This window comes from Helicoverpa zea, chromosome 16, assembly GCF_022581195.2.
Source record: "Helicoverpa zea isolate HzStark_Cry1AcR chromosome 16, ilHelZeax1.1, whole genome shotgun sequence".
Classification (NCBI taxonomy): Eukaryota; Metazoa; Arthropoda; class Insecta; order Lepidoptera; family Noctuidae; genus Helicoverpa; species Helicoverpa zea.
In genome coordinates, this window is record NC_061467.1 from 2,648,904 (window position 1) to 2,672,551 (window position 23,648).

Consider the following 23,648-nt stretch of genomic DNA (forward strand, 5'->3'; position numbering starts at 1 on the left):
GAACTTAAACAAGATGAAAATGTACAAATGTTCGGTTGGGAGGCATTATTTGGTCAGGTTTCACGTGATTACACTAGTATACTATGTACACACACGAACAGACGGAATGATAACACGACGCGTTGACTGAAGTGAGATGAGTTCACAGCACTACCTCGCGCCGCGGGTACTCTCGCTGACCCGACTCCGAATAAAACACTAAATTGTACTCGCTTGTTGGTTTACCTTCAGACATTCCGTGTATTCGGTATCCCTTAGTCAGCGTTCTGTAAATATAATTCTGTCGCATTTCCCGTACAAGTGAGATGATATCAGCACTCGGGTCAGGCACGGGGGGAGGGGTAAGAGAGAGGGGGAGGCGCTTACCTCGTAATGTTCGAGAAAAGGTCGCTATCTCGACAATCTTTGATAAGGACTGCTGAACCGCGGCTTGACCCGTGGATGAGATTCACTACAAATAATAATAATTACAAGAAGATTACAGTCTGTTGTGAAGGAGGGCAAATCAATTATAATGTAATCCGCCAGCTTGTGACACTGAACGTGACTCCAGCATGAGCCGACACTGTGAGCTTATTGAACAGTTCACTGTTGTCTTTCATCACACATGTAGCTCGGCAGCTACAGCCCAGCGATTAACTTATCAAAGGAGGAATCTAAAGCACGTCCGTGTACTATGTACCTGATCAGCACAATTTCCCCTAAAATACTCGTATTTTAATGCGTATAAAATTAGATTTCCATGTTGTTACAATATTTAGTTCAGTGGCTCTCAGTAGCAATGAAGCGAAGTCAATTATATTGAATTGGAGTTCGTTTGAACAGGATATTGAGTTATATTTGTCCTCATTCTTCGCGAGATTTCGTTTTCATAATACATAATATTGGGCTCATTGGCGCGGCAGTAACGTGGGCAAGTGGCGACAGATAATGTAACAGGCGTCGCGGCGCCCTCAAGTATCACAACAAGCGACCGCCGACGTGACGCGCCACGCCGCCGCCACGCCAGCAGTACCACTCGCGAGGTAACGCTAGCCCACCTAGTGTTCCTTGTTCTAGATTGATGCAGCTAAACAAACCAAGTCAAATATAAAATAAAATATCATCATAACAGTAGTTGAATGGTGCAGAACATCGCTGTGGTGCACAGCGCAGTGTGAGCGCGACGCGCGCGGAGTGGGCGCACTGCACCGCGCGTGCCGCGTGGCAGGCCGCGGGCGCGCGACGTGTCCCGACATGTTCCCTCACCTACTTGTTGCTCCCGGACCGACCCGGGGGGAGGGGGGATGCCTCGCGGTATTACGGGGGATTGTTTACGTGTATCTGAAACGTATTAGCGTAATGTATTCAGTGGGAGCATGTCAACCGAGCGTTTACGTTTGGATTTTTACTTTTTAAAAAACATTGTTCTGTATTATTTAGCAGGCTTTTTCCGTTTCGTATTTTCACAGAAAGTAAATTGAAAGCGGAAAATGAGGTTACAAACATGAGCGTGTATGTACTGTACGTGCCGGATGAGTGTGGGTTACTGTTTCATGTAAATACGATTGGTGAGGGAGTCAGATGTTGGAGTTCTCGCAGTTAGCCTAGTTAGACAGCCGAGTGGCGCAAGTAGTTGTGAACACTGGAGCGGTTGAGCGCTTGCTGCGGCGGAGTACTCCCCGAGTGGTGCGGACTGCGGGCTGCGGGCGCGCTCGCGCTTCGTTATAACTTACCGCTTGCTGTAACTTCAAACCACTGATACTTTTGTTGCTACTACTGACTTGCTTCGTTAGTCGTTTTCGTTCCTTAGGTACCTACTTACTTGAATATATTTTTTGTATGTGAGAGGAGGTCATTAAATTAGTAGCGAAGCGTAGAAATAGAATTAGGAACAATCTCAATGTGACACTGTCTCGTGTAACCAATTATGTTTTTGTAGACAAACCCATGCAGTTGGTGAGCGGCTCCGGCAGCAGCTCGTGAGGAGAGCTGTCACTCAGGTGACGGAGACACATTGGTGTCACGTCACTCTGTGTCCACATCAGTATAATACGTCTATAATGTGAGATGATAAACTGCGCTGCGTGTCATCATCACTCACGCCCGCGCCGTAGGGAACACGCCGTCTTCGTCATCGAATCACATAAAAAACGGCTGTAGATACTTCCCTTTACCAGCTACTTTCTTTTCCCTTAAGAATACTCAAACCTTTCAACGTGAGTGTGCAATACAACGCGTGAAGTGTTCGCGCCGTGTGCGGAACCCCTCGAGCGTCTTACTTTTACTTTAAAATACTTCACACGAGGAAAAAGTTTGCCGTGAGTGAAGCCGTGTCACAATTGAAGATTCAACAAGCGACACGGGAAACAAAGCTTCAGTTTGTGATTAAAACCGCGGAGTTGGCTCGCAACTGTCCCGCGCCGGCCCTTTATCAATTAGAGGGCATCTGTCAGGCGCGCAAATTAAACTCGTGTTGACAGACGGCGACGTGACGCGACTGCACAGCCGGCGACCTGCCGCCCCGGCCCTGCTGTGTCTCGACCATTAGTCACAATGGCCGGGAAACTTACTCTTTTCCTCATTCCCCAAATATATTTCAAACAATTTGTCTTTGATCAACAAAACAGTGTAGAGTGAAGTACAACATGCCTTGCCTACAATAATGTTAAACTTACTACTTAACTGCTACACAGGACGTAATGTTACTCGCATTATTTAATAGCTCATCGTACTTAACTCACGCGTTGTAAATCTGCGTACAAAACATTGTAATTTCCTGTTGGAGAAAGACACATAAATTAAGGCAGGCTCCAGGTGAACTCGGCGCGCAATCAATTATTGACTGCACTCGAACAACTGCTTCACAATGAAGAGAGCGCTCCGCTCGAGGCTCGCGCTAAGTGTTTACCTGTGTATTGTAAGCTGTATACTGTCGTATAGCCACGCGGGTAGCTACCGTCTAAAGGTCACCGCGATACGCTTTAATGTTAATGGAGTGAACATAATTCGGACGGACAATATTTTTAGCTTGTAGTCACACCTCCACTACCCGCGACGTGCTGATGTCGCTGTCGTTCACTTTATTTGTTCACATTATCGTCTGCGGCGCCACGTACTACATTATTTATTCGCACACGAATGCTCACTGACACAAATTGGGTGTCGACCTCATAAATGTTACCCCTTTTCTGAAGCTCCTTGTTAGCGACGGACGCGAGCCGCCGCACGTGGGTGTCGGCCCGTGTCACCAGCTGCTCTCACCATCATCTCTTGTAATATTTGATTATTCAGATAAATTAACTATGTACTTATCCAGATAGAATTTTCTCCAAACGTTTTGCGTAGGAAATAGTCTCCGATTGTAATCCCATCCTCTCACAATAGTCGTTTGTACACTTCGATGAAACACACACTCATTTACATGCTCGTGTAATAAAGCTGTGTATTTACTTCGACAGAGTCACAGTGTCGGCCACCATTGCTCGGCGTCCTGCAGATGGAGTGTGTAGTCGCCGAGTGCGGCAGGCAATGTACAGCGATGTGAACTTGTGCGTGGCATGTTGTGGCGAGGCGCGGGGTGCTGTGGTAGACGCACAATGGCTGCGGGAGTGCGACTGGCGCGGGAAGAGATTTGAACTGCGCCGGAGAGAGTCGCGGCGACCTGCCATTGTGCCACAATGTGCTGTAGTTACCTCTAACGATTGTTCTTATAACGTTCAGGAGATTATGTAGCTGTGTGTAGCTATCCGCCAGATATCAAGTGATTCATTTTTATTTTTTTATTTTTTAGTGTATCTGTAATGTGGTTACGATTGCATCTAATTGGCAAATGAAACAAAGTTGCACAAGGTGCCGATAATAACGTAGATTAAAATCGAACATAGCATAAACACAACGTCACAGACTTTTCGTATAGGATCATGACGTCAAAGACAGTATTTTAAACAAGCCACTACATGTGACGGATTCATTATTGTATCCTATGTATTGTACAAGGAGTATCCTTCAACACATCTACTTACCTACTTATATACCTGTCTTACATAACTTACAGCGCCTCATTTTGTGCATTCCCCATTCTGTGATACTTATATTACCTATAAATATGTATGTCTCAACTTTTGTCCCGATTTGCAAGCTAAACACATTCTTTGAAAATAACGAAACTTTCAAAATGGCTTTAAGTTGTTGCACAATCTTCTAACTAGCATAAAAATCGGATCGTTTCGCCAAATCTGCTTGTAGAAGTTTTATGAAATAATTCGTATCATATCGTGTTCCAATGTAACGACGTATAACGTGCCTTGTTAACCACAACTATGCAACTTAGCGGACTGCACTCAAACCTGCCAGGAGTGAGCTGTGCACGACGCTCCGTACATTAGTATTCCGCCAGCAAGTCACTCATAACAGCTACTGGGCTGCCGTTATATTTTCTTTGTAAAAAACAGGCTTTGTGTGGCGAAACCGACGTGAAATAAACAACATGTCGGGCGCGAGGATCCGCCATTTATTTTTACCTGAGTTGTCGCGGCGGCGGGCGCGGGACATTAACCCACTTAGCGAGCTCCCGACGTCAACACGCGCTCACTTACACGCCGCCGCTACACCCAGCCGAGCGATATACACGCCTCGCTCGCTACTATGCACTATCATGTTGATGGAGGCAGCACTTACCTACGTGCAGGCGACCTATCTCGTTCAGCCTTTTTACCGAGATGGCTAACAAACAAACAAACCAACTCCAGTTGAATTATAACCTTCCTGTTGACCTGTTGTTGTGGAAGTTGTAAGCAGGCAGGAGCTATGAAATGTTAAGTAGTATTGTGTGAGACGGCAGCAGCTCCGTGCTGTGAGCGCTCAAATATTCAGTGAGTGTGGAGGCGCCTGCATTGTGTGCTACCTGAATATGCATAGCTCTGGGACTGCATCGCGTCTCCTCACCTTAACTGCTCCCATTCTAATAAACGAACATCTCACTACAACAGGCAAGCACGTACACAGCTATGTAGCTACATCTATGATTATTTATAACGAAATAGCTTATCCAGAGTGACATCACTCTGTGAACGCTAATAGGTGAACCGATAGGATCTGAAGCTCGTCTGCAGTTAATCCTAATTCACAAGTACATCGGCGCCGCACTGCATTCGAAAATATGTTTATAGTAGTGTTTGTTTATTCTATGTTGGTTAGTGCAGTGCGCGCGTCTCACTGCGAGTTGGAGGCGATAACGCGTCGCAGTGGCTCCGCCGCCGGTGGTTACGCCGTGCTTACGACCACTAAACAGTGCTCTGCTCGCTGCTGTGCTCCCAACCGCCACATACTAGTTTGATGAGTTTGGCACTCGGTCGAGGTTTACTTTATTGGTATCAATAAGTAAAGCATGATATATTACTGCAACATGATTGAGGAAATGAAACTATAGTCGATAGGAGTGTCTCCATCCAGGCGGTAATTGTAGAGCATTTGATACGCACCGTAAACAAACGAGCAAGTTTTAAATATTGTGTAGTTAGTGAAGCAAATGGCCCGTGTTCGAGTTACTGCGACGGCGGGCCCTTTGATGTGCGCCGGCCTCTCATTGTTATTGTAACTGGATGCTCGCACTAACAAGCGCGCCCGGCGCCGCCCGCGCCCGCTCGCTCGCTGCACTCCAAACCACTCTACTCTTTTAACAACAATTTTAGCATTATCCCGCATACAAGCTACTCGGCGTCCCTGTCTCGAACTATTCGTAGTTCGTTCTGTAATGTTTTCAATGTGAATGAACTGTTATTCAGCTTTATTGCTCGTATGAAGGCTGCTGAAGCACACAAATCCAAAAGGCGAGGGACATACATATTCGGTTGAAGCTCATATAACATAATGTTGACGTGATCGTTGGAGGTGGTGTGTTCATCACCCGCGTCTAATCGCATGACGTACGTGACGCGCGACGCGCCGGCTGTCACTTCACAAGCTCGCAGCTATTCACTGGCGACATTAAGACTTTCATTCGCTAATGAATTAGCCGTCGCTAATGAGGGCTGCTACATTCAGTCGTTACGTCGTGTCCGTGTGCGGCCGGACGGAGCACCGCGTTATTGTCGGTACACTTGGACACATTATTACGGTTTTATTTCCGTGTTTTTATCCGTCTGTGTTATAATTAAATGTTTACAACATCCCATGACGTTTTTTTACGTGTTTTTATTTTATTTCGGTCGCTTTACTATCTTGTTATGTTATTCGATAAGTGATTTGTTTTGTTTCGAGTGTACTTGATCCGCGATCGTTCTTATACGATTCGTTGATATAGTTCCCACTGGAGGCGAACGAATCCTTAAGAATAAAGAATACATTAGTTACTATTTGTAGGTACATATTTTTCCAAACAAGTAAAAGCTCCGAGATGGTACTAACCATGTGAGCAGTTACAGTTTGCGGCGGCGGGCCGGGCGCGCCTCGACTCACTCGACGCAATTATTCCGCGTCACCCTTCGGGGCCATGTTTTAGGGAAATTGTTTTTGTTTTAATTTGCTTTTCTTTATTCCCGGGAGAGTTATGATGTAGTCCCGCCAAGTCCGTCTTAAATATCAGCATCACCTGTGTAAGAGTAATGTGGGTCGGCTCTCGCTGCTACTCATGAAATGTGAAGGCACTAAGTACGTCATTTGTTGGGATTTTCCTCGTAAGATTTGCTTCTAAGTTATTCTTTAGCTCAAACGTGAGACCGACACTTGAGAGCCAAAATGTCAATTGACTGAACAGGGTGAAACTCATGAATTTACATATTTTCAGGCTCATTGCTGATCAATTGTTCGGTGTCGATTTGTTTGAAGGTAAGTATATAATAATGTTTATAAATATACGTAAGTCACGGTCGTCTCTTCCAGTGGAAAATATGTTCCGAGTGAAGACAATGTATGTGATTGGATGGCTTTATCTGCGGCCAATCCTTGTATTGTAAGTCGCGGCTGATAGCGGGGTTAGCGCGCAATCAGCCGGGAGTTACCGCCGCCTGTGACGTCACGAGCGGCGTTACGTGACGTCATCACGGCCGCGCGTCGCGTTCAATGTGCTGCTGACGGAGCGATTATCTCCGTCCTGAGAGGCTGCTTTACATATTTTGTCGTAACGATTCAACGAGAAACTAATTGCTGTTGTATTTTAATACGTCAAAACGCATCCATAAGCCAAATATCAAATCAAATTACTTTGAATACATTAGCCACTAGATTTATATCTTTTTTGATGGGAAATATATACAAACTTTGTAACAATAGATACTTACTCAGTAAATAATTGGTTTTAGAACTGTTCGTAACGTGCACGCCTGAAATTGATGGCAGCAATAAACGCGAGAAGTGATGAACGGTTTGTATTGTTTCGACAAACGACTCACAAAACGCTCATATCCGCAGCACATACACCTTGAAGTTTTGTAATCTCTCGCCGCGCGGCGTCTGCCCGCGCCGGGAAATTGGAAATATGTGCCGACGCTCCCGTCGCCATGGCAACCGCGGCGTCTTACCTGCGAGCCCGCACCACAAACACTTATACTATAAGTGCTCGTCAAAACCGTGATGTTGTCAGAAAGATAATATTATCTACAATATAAGTACAAAGCTGAATACATTTTCGGTCTGCAATTGTTACAAGTTGTTTTGTGTATGTTGTCACCTTTCCTGTTCGACAACAAAGCGCAAAGCTCGCAGTGGGAGTGCCGCAGACAGACCGCTAGGAATGTCCCGCGGGACCGCCCGCGCTCGCTCAACACACGACTTTCAACTTTGTCTATCAACTCTTATTCACTCGCTGTAATAAACTAAAATAAAAGCGTTCATAAAATTAATTAAACACATTTCCATCCAAGCTCATTTCTGTCACACACGGTTCTATACCACTACATATGTTTTGTAGCTGTGGATATGCTGTGTGGGTGCCAGCGAGCGTTTTGAATATAGCACAAGGAACGAACGTTTGTCGCTTGGAGCGGATATTGACACACTGGCCCCGATGGATGCAATCACTTCGACAAAGTTGCACTCCGCAGTAATGTAAAACAGCTCCGAGTACAATCATATTATGTGTTCATTTGTATTCATGAGAATAAAAACTGCTTTCAAAGTATTCATATTTCTCTTTAGAAGAGCGAGCTAAGCGATTCTTATAATACCTTAATACTCTTTTATGTGAGGCTTTCAGCCGCGTCACTGTTTTGCAGCACAAAGTGTTCTGACTGTAATTAAAAGGTCGCGAGCGGCGTTTTTTCCTTTACGCCGAGCGCGAGCATTGTCTGTGTAGCGCCCGAGATCAACACTTTGAGCTCTGCCGACTGGATCCGGCTGACTTGCGATTTTGGTGTGCCCATAGCGCTGTCGTAGCTACCGCGTAGAATTCGAGTAGTTCCACGTAGCATCAGCGTAGCCTTGACGTAGCATAGGTATAGGTGGCGTACGTAGAGGTAGATAGCTTATGTTTTTGTGAGATGATCGCGATTAATGACAGCGCGTCAGAGTGCCGCAGTGGCGCGGTGCAGCGCTGCAGCGGCGCGGTGCAGCGCTCGGCAGCCGCCAGGGATTACGACCACTAATTAAAAAACGTATTATTCGGAGCACTGTACAGGTGAACACAGTAGTTACATCCATTGTCGACCGAATGGGACTCTGCTCATTGTGTCATTGTTATCCAGCAGTGAAGGACAGGCGAGGTTGCTGCTTTTGTAATATATTCGGTAATCGAGTAAATGGAAAGGCAAGCTCGACCTTGAAGTTTGGATACTATTTGCATCTGCCATGGGGTAGTATAGTTTCAGTTTAAAACTCTGTGAGGATATCCTTCTGGGTAATGTTGTACTCCGGTGCGGCAGGGGAGGTAGCGATGAGGTGGGGGGAGGGGAGGGGAGGGGCTGTAAGTCAGGGCGCCATGCATTATTCATGCGGCGGCAGTGAGTGTCCACATCTACATAAGTGAATCACTCTTAGCGCGCTAATTGCGACGCACTAAGCTCCCGACACACGTCTAATTAAGCGGCCCCTTAAACCCGGATTAGCCAACTCAATTCATTGTGTTTTATTTCACGTTTACGCTGCGCTACAGAATGAAGCCATATGCGAGTGATTTCCCCCGACGCGGCGTGACTGGCAGACTGGCGGCTCACAAACAAACACAAACAGACATTAGAAACACATTATGATATGATAGGCGCATTGTATCGCCGCTGAACAAACACTCACAATACAATCCCGCACATGTAGCCGCGGGACCCGCTCCCGCCTGTAATCCCGCCGTTACACCGACTCTATTATTTAGCTTCACGTAAAAATAACTTGCTTTAATCCTCCCCCCCCCCCCGCTGCCTCGCCCTCCACTCCCCCGCCCTCACACGACCTCTACTGAGAGTGAACAGCCTCACAGAACAGAATAACGATTACAAAACCTTTCGAATAATAGATTAAAATTCAAAAGATGATCGTTATAATAAATGCTAATTTTAGTCCGATCCGCTGTACATACACTAACTACTCGGACATTTATTGGGTTCCTCGTGGTGTTACTCGCACGATACTCGTAAATTACTTGCAATAATCCGTAACGGGATCGTAAGATGAAAGAAACCACTTGCCCTTGCGGAGTTAGTTCACGGCCAATGTTAGTGATTACTGAGTCACTTCACTATTTCAGTAACCAAACAACTTGTTCGATGAGTTTAAACTAACTAATAGATAGTGGAGGCGAGCCTCTTCATTATAACCCACTAGAGTTCTATTACAGGAAGTCTTTGCTACAAAACAGTTTGTAGAAGCAGTTTACATCGTTCCGAATTTCAATTAAGAGCGTAGGTAGGTATATAAGAAGGTTTGTATTTTTTCGTGTATTTCCTTATCCGGCTTAATTTTCTTTGCGATTGATCCCGAACCCATCTAACAACATAATTGATTCTCCGGGAGCCGGATTGTGGCGGCTCGAGCCGGCTCGGTGCGGCCGGAGAGCAATTAACCCGGGCGGAGTGCTGTCACCTCCACAGGTAAGCACTCGCCACCGATTGCGCTCATTCTCCGATACACTCCCATCTGTCCACTTCTCACTGACGTTTCATTTCACTCACACACATTTGCAGCATGCAAGTGTGACTCTCGTAGAGAGGACAACTATGAACACACTTGCTGGTTAAATTAAACAATATAATTAATCAATTATGAGATTACCGCTACCGCTTGTGGTTCACTATGTTTTGTATTCAGCTAGTTGACTGATAAACCTGTTGGCACACGGAAAAACAATGCAGAAATACATATTTAATCCGGCCACATTTCATCAGTATCGCGGATAAAACACCGATTGAAAATGTCAAAGTGTGTTTTATACGAGAGCGATATAATATCGGTAATAAACAGCGCTGATGTATTGCGTCGGTAAATCACAATACAGCCGTATATTATCTGCAAATATTTATATTATTCTTCGGTATTCGAAATCTTGATAGATGTTCTCGCATTATTATGTGCTAAAGTGTGAGATTTATAATCTGTATAAAAGTGTCGGCGCGTGTGATGTGAGTGTGCGGCGAGCGCTCCCGGGGCGCCGGGACCCGGGGCCTGTAGGCGTACTGCACACCATGTTAATATCAAGTCAAGTTCTTCGCTGGCAAACACTTTTCTTATGCCTTCAGTGTTTGGCCATAAATTCTTGCCTATCAGTCATTATGATTGCAACGATATTTTTTAAAATAGGTTAGCAAAGATAAAGAGAAAGAGAAACCTTACTCAATATCGTCATGATTGATGTGTTTTTTTAGAACGCTGTCAGTAAAGTAAAACACAATTAGCTTCAGAACAAGTGCCTGTACACGTAGTATAGTATTTCCGATTCAATCAAGTAGTTGTCGCGGGCGGTGCGGCGCGAGGGGCGGGGGGGGGGCTCCCACGCGGGGTGATGCCGATCTATTCCGAGATCAAAACACGGCATTCTTACACAAACAGACATTTTTACGCAAACATCGCATTTTACAGGAATTCTATTCCCGCGCTCGTAAACTGTGTTGATGCGTCCGCGCAGATCGCCACCTGTCCCCCCCCTTCCCCCCGCCTCGCTACTGCTCATTGTAATATTTGTGCGCCTACCGTCATTACTTTAGCTAAATCGGGAAACATTCCATGTCGACCAGTTACATTGAATTCGTTGGGCGGCGTTTGTACGCGCAACGCGCCGACTATAAACAAATCCTATAGATCTATGTGGAACTCTTTGATAGCCGCACTCGCAATGTTTAGTCGATCTGTCGGGTACGAGAATGTACGGCTTTGCATCGTCGATCATCAAAGGGTCACAACAAACGATTACAGCACGTCATCATGCTGTTCCTCGTTACAGTTGTAGACAAGTTGATTGCTCCGGCGCAGTCTGTTTGACGATCACAACATGTACACGTTACATTGCGCACGCGCCGCGGTCATTGATTACGTCGTCAAGTTCCACTGCGGGTGACGCGCTAGGTAGACAGGGGCCGATTGCACTATAAACTATTCAAACTTGAGTTAGCAGCCTCCAGCTCGTCAGATATAATGGTGGAAGTTGTAGTTGAAATGTGCAAACTTCGCAAACGATTCATTACCGCAGCGTCGCCGCGAGACAACAGGCGACTCACTCACACACACGCACAGCGTCCCAGACAGTGCACGCTGACATGTGCCGCTATATAATTAATGTTTTATCTAATGCTAGCGCACTGCGATACTCTTAATCTGTAACGTTTGAATATAAATGTAGTGGCCTGCAATAAAGCCGTAACAACACAGAATTTTAATTAGTTTTAATGAAACTTTGTGCAGCCGCACGGCGGAGACGCCGCTTGCATTTATTATTCCCGCGCTGATTATCTGCCGAGCGAATAATCAAGCTAAAGAGTTGTTGTGTTCATTAACCGACGGAGATATAAGTGTAGCGTGTGTGTGTGTGTGTGCGTGTGACAGGTGAGGGATGCTGGCGGCGGCTCGGTGATGTGAGCGCCACATGACGACAGCGGGCTATTTGTTACGAGACACGCAAGCCCTGAGCTTGGCCACGCTCCTATACAAACAACATTAATACAGGAACTCAACTCACTGATGATATCGTGTTACTCAACACTTCCGGGTAATTTACGATTACCTTTACTCGACTTCAGCCTTGTCAAATGTTTCTTGAATCTCGACCCTTCCCTTGATGTTTCTCTGCGAATCGATTCTTTTTAATGTTATATAATAGGAGCTTTAGAATGTCTTCTTCACATTGACCTCCAAATGTGTATCGGTGTGAACAGCACCCTGGTCTCAGCCGTGTATTGTAGTGTAGTCCTGTATGTATCGGTGTGAACAGCACCCTGGTCTCAGCCGTGTATTGTAGTGTAGTCCTGTATGTATCGGTGTGAACAGCGCCCTGGTCTCAGCCGTGTATTGTAGTGTAGTCCTGTATGTATCGGTGTGAACAGCACCCTGGTCTCAGCCGTGTATTGTAGTGTAGTCCTGTATGTATCGGTGTGAACAGCACCCTGGTCTCAGCCGTGTATTGTAGTGTAGTCCTGTATGTATCGGTGTGAACAGCACCCTGGTCTCAGCCGTGTATTGTAGTGTAGTCCTGTATGTATCGGTGTGAACAGCACCCTGGTCTCAGCCGTGTATTGTAGTGTAGTCCTGTATGTATCGGTGTGAACAGCACCCTGGTCTCAGCCGTGTATTGTAGTGTAGTCCTGTATGTATCGGTGTGAACAGCACCCTGGTCTCAGCCGTGTATTGTAGTGTAGTCCTGTATGTATCGGTGTGAACAGCACCCTGGTCTCAGCCGTGTATTGTAGTGTAGTCCTGTATGTATCGGTGTGAACAGCACCCTGGTCTCAGCCGTGTATTGTAGTGTAGTCCTGTATGTATCGGTGTGAACAGCACCCTGGTCTCAGCCGTGTATTGTAGTGTAGTCCTGTATGTATCGGTGTGAACAGCACCCTGGTCTCAGCCGTGTATTGTAGTGTAGTCCTGTCTGTATGTATGTACCTCTATGTATGTGGTGTGATCAATAGCGGGCTACAAGTGTTTGTGTTCGGGTTACAAACCGCAGGGAGTCCGCTAAACCCTCCGTGTACTTTACCGTATTAGTTGTCCCGGTTTGATCCCGGCCATAATTTGAGCCGGAACAATTTGTATTGTTATGGTGGACATGGCGGTGTGTTGTCGTTAGCCAGCTGCGCAGAGTGCAGCGCACCGCTCGCTGAATATTTCAATAGTAGCATGTTGTAACGTGACTCGGCGCGGCCGCTCTAAATATTAGCGAGTCCTTGCATCGCTAAGTTTGCTCCAGTCCGTAGTGCGAGCGGCGCCGGGCGGCAAGCTATGTCAATGTTCTCAGATATAACATGTCAAACTGGCAAGTTATCACTTCGTTCTAATCCTTATATACTTTGATGTGTGTGCATTCATTTTGTTAGGTTAGCAGACGAGGCTATTATGAACGGGTCACAGCTTTCAGGTGAAAGTCTATTGAATGACCTCACGTTACTGAAAACCTGTGCAGAGCTGTCAGCCGCGAGAGCTCGGCTAATTACTGCTCTCAAATATGTATTAACAAGCAGACGCCCCCCCCCCACCCTTCCCGCACGCACTGGTTAATTCAGCCGGCGCTGTGCGTACGTGTCGCGGGTTCGAGCCCGGGCTACGCATTAGGCGCGCTACGCGGGACCTGCTAATTATGCAGCCGCTTATGTGACCTGCCTCACAACACTCTCGGACTACATCAGTAACGGAATGTTGTACATTTTGTTCTTGATTCGTCCGACGTCGACGCGATGAACTGGGATTAGCGAGCGCGCGCATTTGATGGGGTTGGCTTCACAAGCTTTTACCGAGTAAATTGGGTGCGGTCACCAATATTTAGAAATTCAAATATTAGCTCGAACCACTTAAAAGCTTTACTGAACTCAAAGGTCAAACCAATCAGCTCATTTTGAGGTAAATTTATGCTCCGGCATAAGTTCTTCCATTGTGAGCGACGGCATAAAAGATTTCGCCCGAGATAAGATCTCTTTATGTAAATCTCGTTAAATATTGTTTTTATGAGATGATCCGCTCGAACTTTATTAAACGATGGAAACATTCCACAATCTTACAAATTGTTATCGCGAAACTTTCTCCCAAGTCCACGGGAACACCGAAAATATCAAAGTATAAGATTTGTTAGAGCTTGTGCGTGTGCGGGAAGTGGGTCAGCCGGTCGGTGGACGCGAGGGTCACACAGCTCCTTACTTTGTTACCAAAGTCACAATATTGCTTGTTTGTACGAGTTTCAATGAAACTATGTTTGAAAAAAAATCGGTAAAAAAACTTTTAAGTTAAACGGTTTTATCTTATGTGCACTGAAAACTAGAAAATAAAAAAAACTGTTACTTACCTATAAACCTACATAGGTGCTCCCGGTCATATTAGACTAAAATAAAAACGTGGGGCCCATTACCTAACTATTGCTGTAATACTTTCTTCTAGAGGTATAATAGGTGTGGATTTCTACTTACTATAATCGTAACTGGAGATTTTGACAATCAATAATCAGCCGTAGCGGCTTCACCAGCGCACGCCGAGCTCATGATCTACCAAAGTATAAAGATATGCTTTGCCATAGGTAGGATTTCAGAGGGCCCCCACGTTTTTATTTTAGTCTAATATGACCGGGACCACCTATGTAACTAAATTTTGTCGTGTCGGGGGACCGTTCTAATTATTTAATTAAGATTCGTGTTTTTTTATATACGAATGTTGTAATTAGGTAGGTACCTATCATTTGATTTATGTAAGTATTTTTGAAGGTAAAAAGCGGTCCCCCGACACGTCAAAATTTAGTTTAGTCTGACATGCTTTATATAGTTGGTACTTACGAAGTGTTAAAAGTTATTTTTTGCTTTTTATAGGGTTTAGCGTTTTTAACCTTTTGTCATAATAATTGCGTACTTTTTTTGGGTCGGGGGTTTTTTTAAATTTATAATTTAATTTTATTTCATGCTTTTTGAAGGAGCTACTTAATTTTTCCTTCATTTAATTTATTTTATTTTAAGATGGGGTAGCTATATGTCATCTCGGCCAAAGGAAGCTGTTTAACAATCCTCATGACAAACTGGCTCTGGGAGAATTGCACAGATTGAGAAACAATAAAGATTAACCTTTGGTGATCCAGGGTTATATACCATTCCAGGGTTTCATCCGCCACATCCCATTTCCAGCATCAGGTTCTCGTCAATTAGAAACATGAAGAGAACCAGTCAAGACAAATTCAACGAGCCCAAACTCGATGGGATTACTAAAAAGCAGTTCAGGGTTACGTCTCCTATCTTCGTGTCCTAACAGCAGACCAGCTTAGTGGTTCCAGAAGACATTAGTATTTCAAATTTCAGATCCCACATATGCTTGCAAGTAAACTGAGCGTGTAACATTCCTATCACACCTAACAAACAAGCTGATGACCTTGAAGACCTGAACCGATTTCCACCAAACATAGCTAAGAACACTCCCGAATGACATTCCTTTCAAACAAAAAAAAACCGCATTACAATCGGATCATCCGTTTGGGAGCTACGATGCCACATACACACACACACACACACACACACACACACACACACACACACAGACACGTCAAACTTATAACACCCCGTCGTTTTTGCGTCGGGGGTTAAAAAATAATAAAACAAAAGGGGTAAGCTAAATAAAACCGTTTAAAAACGTGTTTTACTGTGACTCCTAATAATTGCGTGTAAGCGCTAATTAATGAACATGATATAATTAGCGTAGCAGTGCACAACTCCGCGCGCCTGGTGTTCGCCGCCCGACTGCTGCACATGTGGTCGCGCTCTGTATCCTCATTAGCATGGTTCCCACGCACGCTAAATACTCCATGCTAGCATATATTACAAAGTGAATTATTAGTCTACCTCATTGTAATGCTCGGTAAGCTGTGAGTATCTTTTATATGTCGCTAACACATTTCAAACGGCAACAACATGTTGACGCTTAGTATTAGTGTGTGAACAAACACACAGCAGCGATACTAGCACTCACTCGAGGATTCTCTTCATATACTTATAGATAGAAACTGCCGGAAAATCCCTAATATGAAATAAGAACCTTTGACTTTGACCAATAGCTCTATTACTTTCGTCAGATTTTGATTGAACTTTGTTTAGCTATATAACAAACAGTATCAAGTGCTATTTATTTAGTGGACAACTGAGAACGGGAATCTAAGAACAAAGCAATATATATAAATAAATGAATATTTGTAATGATGAACCACACGAAGTCAGTAAGCTAGTGCAGCGGCGGGCTATAGAGAGGGCCGCGCCCTCGCCGCGATAAAACTGCTCATAACACGTTTACGCACCACCACCAATAACATAGTTTATGGAACATTTCGCCTCCACACCGACACGTACGTGCCGCCGGGGCGGGACACTCCGACACGAGTGTCGTCGGTGTATGACATCTGTGAGTGCCTCCGCAGGGATCCGCTCAAAAAACGATAGCACTCTATTAACCGAACTCCGATTACGTTTGAACGACTCATCATTTTACGTTTAGATATCAATAAGCGATTGTTGGCAGGTTTATTGATATTATGTGCTTAATGATAGATACCTACGCAGCTCTCAGCGTGACGCCCAGGCTATCTGTGTGGGTGGTCGGATCGTTATTCTCTGCTGCAACAACGCTTTAGTGACGCTCCATTAGAGAACTAATCTTTAACGCTCAGGTCTGCAGTATACCCTAGGAAGTCAAAGTCAAAGGTTTTTCATTTACCTATATGACTATGACTTACTTCAGGTCCTTAAGGAACGTCAATAGGAAGGTGCACGGTGAAGAAGTGCAGGTGAAGGTGCATGATATGGATCTTATGGAGAAGAACCGACAAGAAACATCAAGCCTTGTCTATATTGAAAGCTTTCTAGTAAATCATAGTGCAATGCAGAGCGTGCGGTGTGCTAGGTATAGTTGCGCGGGCCGCACGGGATAATGGCACAGCTACATGTTAATACACGGTCGGTTTTGTCCGACGCCGCTCAATGCTATTGTTTCAGTTAGTCTGGCGTGTAATTGATCTGGTGTAATGTGGTGGTCGCCGACACAATGCCCGGCCGAATAAAAGCCTCCGTCCATTGTGCGCGGGGACTGATAACTTGTGTCTGACAGGTGACCTTCATTACGGACTGCCGAAAGAAAAGGCAGAAAGAAGTTCTAGATAGATAAGCGTTATCACGTTATCAGAAGTCCGCACGAGACGCACAGATTACTAATATTATAAATGCGAAAGTAACTCTGTCGGTCTGTCTGTTACGCTTTCAAGTCTAAACCACTGAACTGATTTTAATAAAATTTGGTAGAGATAGAGTTGACCTTGAGAAAGAACATAGGATAGCTTTAATCCCAAATTTTTGAAGAATTCTCTTGGAAACGCGATATAACCGAACTCTACGCGGGCGAAGCCGCGGGCGGAAGCTAGTATACAATATAATTTTGTGTTTCAATTACATTACATAGTGCCACATTACATACTTAGTGTCTCAATTTTGATTCCTTATTACTTACATTATTTTTATGACAACCTTCACGGGCAGTTCGGCAATACATATATCTACTGCTACCCAGATATGTAAGTATATGCAGCAGTGCCGACGACCAGGTGCACTGTGCTCCCTCGTGCCGGCCGGGGCGAGGCGGGGCGAACAACGGGACGACCAATTAAGTACTCAAGTGTCATTTATCTTACAGACAATTAAATTAAGAAGTTCTCTTTTACTTGGAAACAGTTTGCTGCTTGAACGCCAGTTTTAAAGTATCGTCGTTTACAAATGAGTTGCTTTTGTTACTTGATTACGCTACTAAGATATATAAATGTTTGACGGAACATTTTCCTCATGCCGCAGCTGGGAGCGAGTGGTGGCGCATCACGCGTGCCGCTCCGCGAGACAATGAATGAATCGGCCGCACGATCACATGCCTGTATATGTCCACTCAGTTATCAATGAGCCATTGTGGACATGCCATCATATCCTAATAATGTCACATTAAAATTAATATCGTTACAAGATCGATGTAGCTATAGTGACTAGCACGCACATGTACCAGCCAGGGTTGTGTCCAGTGAGGAGCGATACAAACAGACGGAACAGCAGTTTATATGTCGGCGGCAATAAGCCGACCCTAATGTTTATGTGCATGAGATGATACGGACCGCGCCCCCCCGCCCCGCCGCCCCCCCCGCTCCGAGCCTTTCTAAAACAATATGGAATCCTCTTTATTTTTCCTAAGCGCTTAGATGGTATATAAACAGAAACCAAATCAAAGGTTAGTAAAAGAAACTATAAACGATTCAAATAACGAGGCAACGCATTTAGTTTTATTGCACGTATTTACCCAGCGCCCCGGGGCGAAGGTGAGCGGGAATAGCTTTCCTTTCAGTGACGAGATTGACATTTACATAATCAGCATGTCGATTCTATAAAATACATTGACATATAACTATAGGGACAGGAAATGTCACGAAAAAAACCTGCACACCTACAGTCTGCAGTAGTAACTAAAATGGCTGCCATTACTAGGGTTGTACCACTACCGGATTCAACAAATATCGATATTGTATTCTAGTTAGAAGTACGTACGAGTCTTACTGGGTGCATAAAAATAACCTAGTATAAATAATTTCTTCGTCATAGAACTAACTATCACATTAACTTCACTGATACTAATAACCTCAACAACATCAACCAAATGGGAGGAGTCATTTCAGTAGGGTGATACCTTTGAAAAAAAAAAAAAACAGGCAAAGTAATTATTTATTATTTCAAATAGCCCTATGAAAGTTCTTTCACGTCAGACTAGTTGCAGGGTGCCAAAGATTCGGTCTTATGAAGAAGAATCCGCAAGAAACGCCATAAGTAGATACTGTCTTAAAAAAATACAATAATTTACAATCGTTTTCAAGCTATTCAACGACTCCTGGGGACCTTCTTTGGGTGTCTGAAAAAAAGAATATTCCTTTAATAACGATTGAACGGAGAGATATACTGTACTAATAATGTAATTACATAGGATTTGTCTAACAAAAAAAAAAAAAAAACTATCTTAAGACTTACCAAAAATAATGTGGGAACAGAGTTGTCACGTAATCTTAAGATATCCAGTGTTCTATTAAAACAACTATCTTCAAAGTGAAGCGAACAGACAAACCAATATTTATGTCTGGGATTAATATTTTCCTCACCAATAGCTTCTAACCATTTTGTCCTTAAATCATTTCGTATAGGAAACCTGCAAAAAATGATTTTTTAATTAAAGAACATCAAAACTTGAACTTATCTATACTTTGATTATTTGTTTGGATTGAACAGGCTCTGAAACAAGTTGACCGATTTGAAAGCTACACTTTACCCGGTGGGCATAGGCTATTACTGTTCGGGTACGGAATTAGATCCATCGGAACGCGAGTAATACCGCGATGAAAAGATAGTACTTAAGTAAATAACAAAATAGAGATGTTCTATTCAACATAATACACAACTCTGAGGGCTCAGTGTCTTAGGAACAGTAACTTCTGTTGTTAAAATTAGTAAAAGCTGAATTATAAAAGTGGATATTATATCGATACAGTTATGACAACTGTACAGCACTATGCCAATATGACATGTTATTGTAAACAACATTTATTTCTAAATATAGCTTTTTATACAGAAATAAACTTAAATATTAGTACTTTCACCATCAATTCATGTTTCCGTAACATATTTTTTATCCAATGTGAATTAGTTTATGTAGAATCTAGCAAAAACTGGTTACTAACCTGTGTAAAGACAATCCAGCTTGATTTTTGTGCTTACTTGCACCACACTTCACGATACAACACGTAGGCATACTCGTTGATAAATTCACTATTGAAATAGTAAAGTCTTAAAAGTAAACACGAGTGATTTTCTATAAAATAGCAAAAATAAGTCACGAAGAGCACCTATTTGACAGCACAACTACCATGACATATGTACCAGATATGGCACGCACCTACAAACAGGAGGATATCAAAAGTAAATGTCACCATTTCACGCAACCACAAAAATATTGTTGTCCCTGTTTTCAAATATAATTATCTGCTTAGAAAGAGTGAGAGAGAACTATGTTGCATAGTTTGTTTCATATTTCGTCCATATTTATATAACTATAGATACGTCAATAACAACACGGCGTCTCCTTATAATTCTAAGCTCGATGATAAAATATCACAACTCACTTCGACATCACTCTCACTTCGACTTCGATCTAAAGGTAGAATTCCGTGGACGCGACAATAGTCAACCTATGAAAATGTATGGCACCGTTGCCGAGGCCCGTGACAGTCGCGCGCGGCCGACGAATTTCGTAAGCTGCTCGCGGCATTGTCAACAATTTAATTCTGGTTTTACTAAAATTCTATAGATGTTATTAAGCGCTAGACCATGTTGAGAAGCGTACGGCCGCGAGCGGCTCACGAAATTCGTCGTCCGCGCGCGACTGTCGCGGCCCACGGCAGCGGTGCCATACATTTTCATAGGTTGACTTTTGTCGCGCGCGGCTGCGACAATCGCGACCCACGGAATTCTACCTTAAAGTTTCGTGATTGACATTGTCAAACTACACTAGCGCTACACTATCGAGCGTGTTGACAAGTTGAACTAAATTAAAGCATTGACATATAAATAAAGGGACAGGAAATGTCACGAAAAAAACGTGCACACCTACTGTCAGTCTGCAGTCGTAACTAAAATGGCTGCCATTACTAGGGTTGTACCGCTACCGGATTCAACAAATATCGATATTGTATTCTAGTTAGAAGTACGTACGAGTCTTACTGGGTGCATAAAAATAACCGAGTATAAATAATTTCTTCGTCATAGAACTAACTATCACATTAATTTCACTGATACTAATAACCTCAACAACATCAACCAAATGGGAGGAGTTATTTCAGTAGGGTGATACCTTTGAAAAAAAAAAACACAGGCAAAGTAATTATTAATTATTTATTATTTCAAATAGCGTGGTGGCCTAGTGGGCAAAGAACCAACCTCTCGAGTATGAGGGCGCGGGTTCGATTCCAGGTCAGGCAAGTACCAATGCAACTTTTCTAAGTTTGTATGTACTTTCTAAGTATATCTTAGACACCAATGACTGTGTTTCGGATGGCACGTTAAACTGTAGGTCCCGGCTGTCATTGAACATCCTTGGCAGTCGTTACGGGTAGTCAGAAGCCAGTAAGTCTGACACCAGTCTAACCAAGGGGTATTGGGTTGCCCGGGTAACTGGGTTGAGGAGGTCAGGCAGGGCAGTCGCTCCTTGTAAAGCACTGGTACTCAGCTACATCCGGTTAGACTGGAAGCCGACCCCAACATAGTTTGGGAAAAAGGCTCGGAGGATGGAGGATGGATATTATTTCAAATAGCCCTATGAAAGTTCTTTCACGTCAGACTAGTTGCAGGGTGCCAAAGATTCGGTCTTATGAAGAAGAATCCGCAAGAAACGCCATAAGTAGATACTCTCTTAAAAAAAATACAATAATTTACAATCGTTTTCAAGCTATTCATGAGAAAGTTATATAATGCAAATGGAGCTAATTATGTATTAATCGATTGTACAAAACAATTTTGTGCCGGCGGCCATATTGGATTTACAATGTTATTGATATTACTATATTGTATTGTCATGGGAATTAAAGGTGTATACAAAATTTCAGATTAATCGGTTGACAGGAAGAGGGTGAATTTTGAATTACTAAATTTGACCCAAGAATAAATAATAAACCAAACGGGGTGAGCAAAGTTATTCATTTCTAAACAATATAAGCTTATTAAAAAACTGTCTATGAGACAGTTTTTCAATTCTTCTACAACCGTAGTATCTGAATCTTATATCTAAAAATGTTTTAATTATTGACTTGATCAAAAGGAACTTGTGGTTAGTACTGTGATTGGGATCACAGTCAAAAAAAGTATTAATTTCATAAAATTCACACATAAATTTAAAAATGTATAGATAATAGACTTCAGGTTTAATTTTACAATCTAAATGAGTTTTCACGAGTTTCTCTGTTTTTTTAATTATATCTATGACGCTACAAGAGGCATATGACGGACAGTCTGCTTCTTCCTTCTTCTTTCGTCTGAAACAAACTCCTTATGCTTTGGTTTTATATTTTCATAGGATAATGGGAACACATCAGTTGATGTGGCAGTATCATTATGCTTTCTGATGTTAGTAATATCATGTAAAACCAACGACTCTTGGGGGCCTTCTTTGGGTGTCTGAAAAAAAGAATATTCCTTTAATAACGATTGAACGGAGAGATATACTGTACTAATAATATAATTACATAGGATTTGTCTAACAAAAAAAAAAAAAAAAACTATCTTAAGACTTACCAAAAATAATGTGGGAACAGAGTTGTCACGTAATCTTAAGATATCCAGTGTTCTATTAAAACAACTATCTTCAAAGTGAAGCGAACAGACATACCAATATTTATGTCTGGGATTAATATTTTCCTCACCAATAGCTTCTAACCATTTTGTCCTTAAATCATTTCGTATAGGAAACCTGCAAAAAAAGTTTTTTAATTAAAGAACATCAAAACTTGAACTTATCTATAGATAGGTACTTTGATTATTTGTTTGGATTGAATAGGCTCCGAAACAAGTTGACCGATTTGAAAGCTACACTTTACCCGGTATAGGCTATTACTGTTCGCGTACGGGAATTGGATCCGTCGGGACGCGAGTAATACCGCGATGAAAAGATAAATAAAAAAGTAAGTAAGTAAATAACAAAATAGAGATGTTCTATTCAACATAATACACAACTCTGAGGGCTCAGTGTCTTAGGAACAGTAACTTCTGTTGTTAAAATTATATAGTAAAAGCTGAATTATAAAAGTGGATATTATATCGATACAGTTATGACAACTGTACAGCACTATGCCATATGACATGTTATTGTAAACAACATTTATTTCTAAATATAGCTTTTTATACAGAAATAAACTTAAATATAAGTACTTTCACCATCAATTCATGTTTCCGTAACATATTTTTTATCCAATGTGAATTAGTTTATGTAGAATCTAGCAAAAACTGGTTACTAACCTGTGTAAAGAAAATCCTGCTTGATTTTTGTGCTTACTTGCACGACACTTCACGATACAACACGTAGGCATACTCGTTGATAAATTCAGTCTTGAAATAGTAAAGTCTTAATAGTAAACACGTAAAATACACACATAAAATAACAAAAATAAGTCACGAAGAGCACCTATTTGACAGCACAACTACCATGACATATATGGCCAGATATGGCACGCAGAAGGATTTCAAAAGTAAATGTCACCATTTTACGCAATCACAAAAATATTGTTGTCCCTGTTTTCAAATACACTTATCTGCTTAGAAAGAGTGAGACAGAACTATGTTGCATAGTTTGTTTCATATTTATATAACTATAGATACGTCAATATCAAAACGGCGTCTCCTTATAATTCTAAGCTCGATGAATTAAAGTCGAGATTTTGACAGATCTGCCAAAATCTGTCTATCTATAGGGGAGGTAGGGGACAGATGGGCAGTTGGGAGACATGATGAAATCAGAATAAAAGG

At 42.9% G+C, this 23,648-nt stretch overlaps 1 long non-coding RNA gene across 1 annotated transcript; it reads right to left on the bottom strand.

The window, feature by feature from the left end:
• Positions 1-22,138: 22,138 nt before the first annotated feature.
• Positions 22,139-22,482, bottom strand: LOC124637565. The gene is made up of 2 exons (XR_006985250.1): positions 22,422-22,482; positions 22,139-22,304 (listed from the first exon to the last, which is right to left on the bottom strand). It is a non-coding gene; the product is annotated as an uncharacterized LOC124637565 (long non-coding RNA).
• Between the last annotated feature and the right edge of the window lie 1,166 nt (positions 22,483-23,648).